At 46.5% G+C, this 8,191-nt stretch overlaps 1 long non-coding RNA gene across 1 annotated transcript; it reads right to left on the bottom strand.

Moving 5' to 3' along the window:
- Positions 1-510: 510 nt before the first annotated feature.
- On the bottom strand, positions 511-7,177 carry LOC140721646 (uncharacterized). The gene is made up of 3 exons (XR_012097422.1): positions 7,035-7,177; positions 4,798-4,830; positions 511-1,320 (listed from the first exon to the last, which is right to left on the bottom strand). It is a non-coding gene; the product is annotated as an uncharacterized lncRNA (long non-coding RNA).
- Positions 7,178-8,191: the final 1,014 nt, after the last annotated feature.

Below are 8,191 nucleotides of genomic sequence, written 5' to 3' on the forward strand. Positions count from 1 at the left end.
CGTGCGAAAGGATGGAGGTGGTTTAGAGGGGGAATGTTGTGGGTATGGCGTCTGTCCAGTGATAGCTGGTAAGTCTGGCATTACCCCACGGACAGGTTATCCTCCTGCGCTCTGACTATCCGAGCCATCAACTCAGACCTATCTAACCTCACGGCATGTGATACTAATATGGTGGGAGAGACCATCTGGGCTGTAGGCCCACGTTAGTAATGTGACTGCTCGCATTTTCCCTGACGGTGTACCGCTCCGGTTCCACACGACCCTCCCCGCACCCCAGGCGGCGTCACTATCAGCTGACAGTTTTCCACAGAGTGGCTCAGTGTCGGAAGGGAAGAGGGGTGAGCTGTTAGTGTGGGTGTGTCAGCATGCTGTTTTCACTGCCCATGGAGCTGGTTATTCCCGGTGGGGCTGAATGTACCTTCCCAATGAACAGTCGGATTTGACAGCAGCGAGTGTTTGACAAGAGATGCAGACCAAGTTAATGCAAACAGCGTTGGCTTTATTGATTCATGCAGTTAATTTGGGAAATGGTTATACCACCGCGGGACAGTTGTCAGAAAGGCAGTGTGATCAGTAGTGAGCTCCGAGAAGGAGCTGCCACATGCCGTGGAAAAAGAAATATTAGAACCCCTGCTACCATCAGAGTACACGAGAGTGTTTACAGTTACATCAACACGGGAAGTGGATCATATCAAACATCCGCCGGCTGTTCTTCCCAGTATTTACACAGCTCTGGTGCCGAAAACCCGTGCGGTCCGACAGAAGTGACCCGTGTCTCTTGACTTTCCGCCGTGCACTCGCATAAGAGACACAGACATCCACTCGAACCTCAAACGTCAGTCTGGGATTCCTCGCGGTTTTGGACGTGTTCACTATCGTACTGTTACGCCGGGAATGAAAGAGATCCTAGGAAAAGTCCAATCTGTCTGGTAATCGTGACAAATCGAACCAGGCCGACAAGGTAATATCATTTCTGGGCCACATCGCATTACAAAGGTCAGATGGTCCTGGGTCAGCCGAAGGACCACGGTTGCCAACGTCCCAGAACTGGGCTTCCAATACAGCCACTCTGCGGCCCCTGTGAGAGTAGGTGATGATCCCACATGGGTTGGTCACGGGTATTCGATGTCTGGCATTACCCCACGGGTGAACAGGCCAGTGCAGAGATTACTGAGTGGCGGTGTTGGAAGTGAATTAACAGTGGAGAACATGTAGAAAGCGGCGTTTAACAGGAAGCAAGCGGAGGATCCTAAGCGTCCTCGTTGGCCTCACGGGCCCGGGCAGTCGAATCCGCCGGTGGAAACGTACCATATCTCCCTTCTGAAAGATATTACAGAGAGTTGAGGGGAATGTTCCTGAGTGTGGAAGAGCAGTCCCTTTACTGAAAGTATTGTTCTCTTCATCATTAAACCGGTCCCCCTCCAAAGAAAAAAAAACAGCGGCGTCACAGAAGCAACGGGTGATTTATTGCTAGAATTTTCTAAGATAGAAACTCCCTTGTCTGTAGTCTGACTTTCTACGCCAATGGGATTCTTTGTTTCCGCCCTCACAAGCAAAATCAGATCCCTTCAATACTGCAGTGACCACAGGTGTACACTATCCTGCAGGTGAAGTCTAAACAACAAGATGAACAGTTGTAAGGTGACCTCCCAACTCTGGGTGCCAATGATTTTACAGCTGCAGGGCAACGGGTCAGACATCTTCACCATCTCTCTGTCTGTGTTTCCAATCTCACCGATTCACCTACCTTTATCCAGGGGGATCCATTATATGTCAACTTTCAGCTATCTTACAATTTGGGACCGTGTCAGACCTCTTGTTTACCTGTTCAAAACACCTGATCAAATTTATGGAACGTGATTTTCCTTCTACAAAAACACCCTGGCTATGCCGAATCACTCCAACCTTTCCAAATAGAGGTGGATCCTGTATCCCAAAACCCGCTTCGGTAACTACTTCGCCTCATGAACTGGAGGGAAATCTTGCAGACAGGTTTGATAGAGGTGGCGGGGAACGGAAATATAATTCGGGAGGGGAATGGGATATGTCAGAGGGAAAAAAACAGTGGCGTATTGGGACATTGTGAGGAAGGAGAGGCGGTGAACCTACAGACAGTAGGTTGGATTGTACTGCGCCTATTTTAATGTGAGAAGTGTGGGAAAAAGGGAGCTGTATTTCGAGAACAGCTCAGTACATGGAACTACGGAGTTATGGCCATAACTGAGGCTTTGTTGTTACAAGGGCAGAAATCGCTTCTGGATGTTCCAGTGTTTCGCTGTTTCAAACGGGACTGGGGGAAAAGTGCAAGAGTTGGATAATCTCACAGCAGCACAAATGGAGGAGTCGTGATCGGATCATTCAGTGAGTCAATGTGGATGGAGGCAGAATCCGGAAGAGTAGATATGCTATTGGAAGAATGAAGTAGACGGACCAGTTAAATAGCCAAATAACGACCAAGGAACAATTCAGGAGATTGATTTTGGAAATATGTAAGCATAAAGACGTTTATTATTGTGGCATTAACTTCCCTTATATTGACTGGAACCTCCTTAGAGAAAGAGGTTTAGATTGGCAGAATCTGTTCGAGGAACACATAAGTGGTTTCGACTCATTAGTGGCAGTACATCTGAAGGAAATGCCATATTAGACCGATGAACCAGGTCACCTGCCATATTTCCCGATGCCATACTACCAGACCTCCTATCACAGACAGTGACCACAACTCCTATTCTTTACCTTGGCATTGAATGAGGATAGGAAGAGACAGTATTATAAATCAGTTGATTGGTGGGAGAGCGAATTACGATGCTATTAGTCAGGAAGTTGGAAACGTAAATTGGGAAGAGATATACACAGGGTAATGCACAACTGAACTGTGGATTTTTTTTTAAGGAAGAGCTAGCATGTTCTTCTGGATAGGTTTGTCCCATTGAGACAGGGTCGGCGATGGTAGAGTAAAGGAGTCATGGTTGATAAGAGATGGTCCAGAGAGAGGAAGAAGCAGACTTAAGATTTAGGAAGCAGGGATCAGAGAGGTTTCAACTGAACTACAAGTTAGCCAGGCAGGAGTTTAGAAACCCAAAGGCCATTTACACATATGTGAAGATCAGACGGATGACTGCGTAGGTCCGATTAGGAATAACAGAGGAAATATGCGCCTGAGGTCCGCCCAGATAGTGAGGGTCCTTAATGTATATTTTCTTTCAGTGTTCACAATTGAGAGGGAATTTTTCAAATGTGAGCATGATGTAGAAGAGGCTGATATGCTTGAACATATCGATGTTTAGAAAAAGGATGAGCTGAAATTTTCGAGAACATTAGGGTACATAAATTCCTATTGCCGGAGGGGATGTACCCCAGTTTTCTACAGGAATGGACGGAAGATACTGCTGCGCCTTTGGTAATGACCTGTCTGTGTCATCTGGCTATTGCAATAGTATCACAGGATTGGACGTTGCCAGCTGTTATTCCTTTGACCAAGGAAAGAAACAGGGAAAACGCTGGGAATTACAGACACAATCGGCCCAACGTACGTGCGGTCAAACTGTTGGAGAATATATTTTGACAGTATTTCTGGACAGTTGAAGAACGATAGTCTGATCATGGCTGTGAGAGAGGCAGGACATGTCTCAGGAACGGAATCAAATTCTTAATTATTAGACAAAGCACACTGATGAAGATTTTAGGAAAACTTTCTCAGCTATGGTTGGCAGACAAACGTGGCTACTGTAGATAGAACTAGCTTACCCACAGAAAACAGAGTGTAGCAACAGGTGGAGGGTATTTCACTTGGAGGTCGGTGACCAGTGGTGTTCCACACAGATCTGTTCGGGAAGCGGGTGATTAGGCTGTTCCATTTCCAGATGACATTTCGGGATAGTGTGGATTGTGATGTAGGTTACAACAGGGCAATGAGGAATGCAAAGGTGGTCTGAGATTGGCAACTCTGAGTTCAATGTGGAAAAGTGTGAAGTGATACACTTTGCAAAGTCGAATTTGAATGCAAGATGCAGGGTTCATGACAGGTTCGTTATCAGTGTGCAGAAACAGAGTCATCTTTAGTTTCACGCTCATAGACTCATCAAAGTTGACACGCAAGTTGAACAGGTTGTTATGAAACTGTATGAGATGTTGGCGTCAGTCGTCGAGGGGTTGAGTTCAAAGCCGCGAGTAATGTTGCCGCTCATTCAAACTTGGGATATTGTGCTCAGTTCTGGTCGCCTCATTACAGAATGTATGTAACAGCTTTCGAAGCAGAAAAACGGAGATTTACCAGTATGCTGCCGAGACTAGAGGGATATTCATATGAGGATAGGTTTAGCGAGCTATGGCTTTTCCTTTTAGAGCGAAGTGGGTGAAAGGCGACTGCATAGGGTTGTACAAGATAAACGGCATAGGTCATGTGGATGGCCAAAGACATTTTACCCAGTGTGGAAATAACTACCAAGAGATATAATTTTAAAGTATATAGACGGCGGTATAGGGGCTGCCTGGCGTATCTATTTACACATAATTGTGGGTGTGTGGAAGGCCGTGTCAGGAGTCCGGTAAGAGACAAATCTATCAGGTACTTTTAAGAAACTCTTAGACACATGGATAATAGAAAAAAAAAAGACGGCTCTGTAGGAATGAAGGTCTTGAGTCGGCAACAATCAAGGATAAAGGGCGAACATAGAGGTCTCGTGTTCTATATTTTCTGTTTCTGACCGACCGTCAGCATGAGCACCCACCTGATACCGCAGTGTCTCTGATTCATTAATTGACCCGATCACAGTCACAACATTCCCCTGCACTTACCCATGCGGCAAACGATGGAACTCCACTGACTCCCTAATCGTGGTTGTGGAAAAAACAAATAAATAATTAGAGACCGCACATCAACCAGTTAACTGTGACCAACTCTTCCCTTATCACTGCCACCCGACGCCTGAACCCTTTCAAAGATGCTCAGCGGCAGCGCCGGGATACCAGCCCACCTTCCCTCTGGTCACACTGACCCCTTCGAAGTCAACATCAAGTTCAACAATCCCACCAAATTCCTTCCCTCTATTGATGCCTGAACCGGAGAGTTCTCTGGAACTCTGACCGAGCTTCTCTCTCGGGACACACAGCGTAGCCTTTCACACCGTTTCACCCCTCGGAGGAGCAGTGTGATAAGCGAGCCTTCCATCTGACAGCGTCAGAGCGTTCCCACCACTCCGTAGGCACGGACACCCAACAGATACTGCAGCGGCTCTGTTTCATCTACCGTCCCGCTCGCACACAGAACTTTCCACATCCATTTAAACTCTTTTACCTAAAGCTACAGTCTGTTTCAAGGATAAGATGAAGGTATAAAATTAGAGAGAGACTCTCAGCTCAACGATAGATGTAGTTTTGAAGAATGAGCTGGAAAATCATGGACCATTGAACGGCCTGGTTAGAGTAGCTGGAGAGAGGACGTTTACTATGGGGGATTGGGGATTGGAGCAGAGTGCGTAGCCTAAGAGAGGATGAAGAATTCCTTTCGCTAGAACACAGAAGATAGAATAGTACAGAACAGTGCAGGCCCTTCGGCCGCAATGTTCTTGTCGACTCTTAAACCCTGCCTCCCATATAACCCCTCACCTTAATAGAACATGCTGTAGTACAGCACAGCACATGAGGATCAGAAGATGCTGAATTTGAAGAATTCATTGCCATGGATGTGGAGGCCATGTTTGTGATTTTATTTAAGGTGGAGTTTGATCGGCTTTTGATTCGAAAAGGTAACAAAGTACAGAGATTAAAACAGGAGAAATGAGGTGAGCGGGATAACAAATGAGGCAAGATAACATGGTGGAGAGTCTCGATGGGCCGAATGGTTCAATACTTCTCCCACATCTCATGATCTTATCGAAAGCTAATTATAAATTGTCCGTGTACCGCTACCCGCTGATGAGATTTTTGAGTCATTATTGAGGGTGAAACTTTGGAGTATCTTGTGATAAAACAGTCTCAGGCCAGCAGTGTTTTGTACAGGGGAGATCTTGACTGAGAAATCTGTCAGGAAAATTTAAAAAGCTTTAGAATTTATTACAGGGCTCTGTCATCGAACAGCATTCAACCATTCACTTTTAGAGTCGAGGACAGTCGTTCAAACGGTCCCTTCCCTTTGAAAGAGCAGCATGAGGAGATGGGGTTCACCACGGGAGAGTTTCCACCCCTCTGTCAGCGTGAACACCCTAATGATACATTGCCTCTGATTTATTTATCGCCTCGCTCACAGAGACAATCTTCCTCATGCATTTACTCACCAATTCCGAGCCTTTGGCCGCTAATTGTTTTTTTGGCGCCAGAATCTGAAGAAGCCTCAGTCGTGTGCAGCGAGGTGAACCCAGAGAAGTGGTTCACTGCTCGCTCAGCAGGACGTACACAATGCCGCCTCGCACAACACGGGGATTCATGCTGCCTTCATGCGAGTGGTTGTCTTTAGATGGGACAGTGATAATGGTCTGAATCTGACAGTGCATGAAGTGTCTTTGCAGGAAGGTGGGACAAAGACGCTGACCAACTGTGTCTGGGCATCCAAAACGGGACACTACATGGTGGCTCTGCTTTATGCTCTCCGTTGTCTCGGAGCACCAGCAATGAAATTCAGATCTTTTGCCCGGAAGAGGGATTGGGAGAGGGAAGAGTGGTTGTTGGTTAACCTGGGTAAAATCTCGTGTTTCACTTTCCAGTGCTGTATCTGCATGGGGTTAAGACATTTGCTATTGGTGACGTGGTGAGAGTAATGGATTCACCCTCGGAGTAAGTGTTCCTCACACCACGGGAGTGGGGTTGTCCTGTGTGGAGGCATGCTGCTGTCATTGGATATTGGGAAACTGTAGGTTCTGATGAGGAAGCTGTGCATATGATATGTTGGCTCCCGAAACATGGTTACAGCACATTCTAGGAAAGTGTTAATTAGGCTGCCTGTTTCTTCTAGAAAAAAACTTGTGACAGAAAATCCTCAGCCCGTTGGCCACAGTTCGCACAAAAGACCCAACTGAACTCCTCGGAGCGTGACCTACCGCAAGCAAGAATACACAAAGAAGTTGGAATTGTTGACAGGGACATTCTGCTCAGTGAGCGTGCGGTTGAAATCCGGTGCGTCGGTTATGACACCCCTAAGGATAATCCTGGCAAACACATCCATCATCGGGAACGGAGTGATAAATACCTGAAAGATGCAAACACCATAAAATGGGACCAGGGAAATTCCAGTACACCAGCCCCCCTCTCTCGGCCCTGTTCTTCCATTCAATCAGGTGTCCTGTCACATCTGAGATCACTTTGCAGTTCCACTCGCCGTCCAGCTTCCGGACCCACGATACTTTCCCCTGCAGCCCCTACACCTCCTCTCCCTTTAGTGTCCCGGGTCAGAAACAATCGGTTAGAAACGCACCCACCATGACTCACTGCATCTACCTGACGTTCAGATTCAGATACACTGATTTATCATAAACCTCCTCGCCTTCTTTCAGACCGGCCTGTCGTTTCCTCAAAGAATACCTGCATATTCGTCAGGCATGATTTCCCGTTAAGATAAACATGCTCTGTTCGTCCTTTTGCACCGTGTGCATTTAAGTAATCCCAAACTCTTCCGTCATATTGGACAACAAAAGCGTCTTGAGGTGCCGAATTCCACACCCTCCTGGAAAACATTGACATTATTCGGTGCTGACAGATCTCTGGGACTGAATCTCAAACACTTGAAACAACTCCAGTTTTTCCTCCTGGTCAAGTACCTGTGTCTGATTTCAGATGCTGATAAAGAAGTTACATTCAGACAATTCTGCAGGACTCCTTCCTGAACACCTGCCTCTCTGGAGATTGAAGGGGATGGGGGTCAGACACAATACAACGTATTGTCCGCTTTCAGCTGGTACTCACTCGTGGGTCGGTTGCTGTTGGAGGATTGTCCCAGAGCTCTTCGGGAAGCATCAAATAGACTGCAGTCGCTTCATGCTCGCTCAGTGAAATGAGAACTTGTCCAGTCAATTGGATCTTCATCCCTAAAAGTGTTGTAGAATATTATAATCCTTAATACATCTCTTTGGAAACACTAATATACTAAAGTGTTAGTTTCAATACAAACCCTACGTTCCGCGGTGCTGACTCCATTACAAGCTATTTTAAGACCAATCTGAATCTTCACTCCCACACAGACCTCCATATGCTTATCAAG

The sequence above is a fragment of the Hemitrygon akajei genome, unplaced genomic scaffold (genome assembly GCF_048418815.1).
Source record: "Hemitrygon akajei unplaced genomic scaffold, sHemAka1.3 Scf000059, whole genome shotgun sequence".
NCBI classification, from domain to species: Eukaryota; Metazoa; Chordata; class Chondrichthyes; order Myliobatiformes; family Dasyatidae; genus Hemitrygon; species Hemitrygon akajei.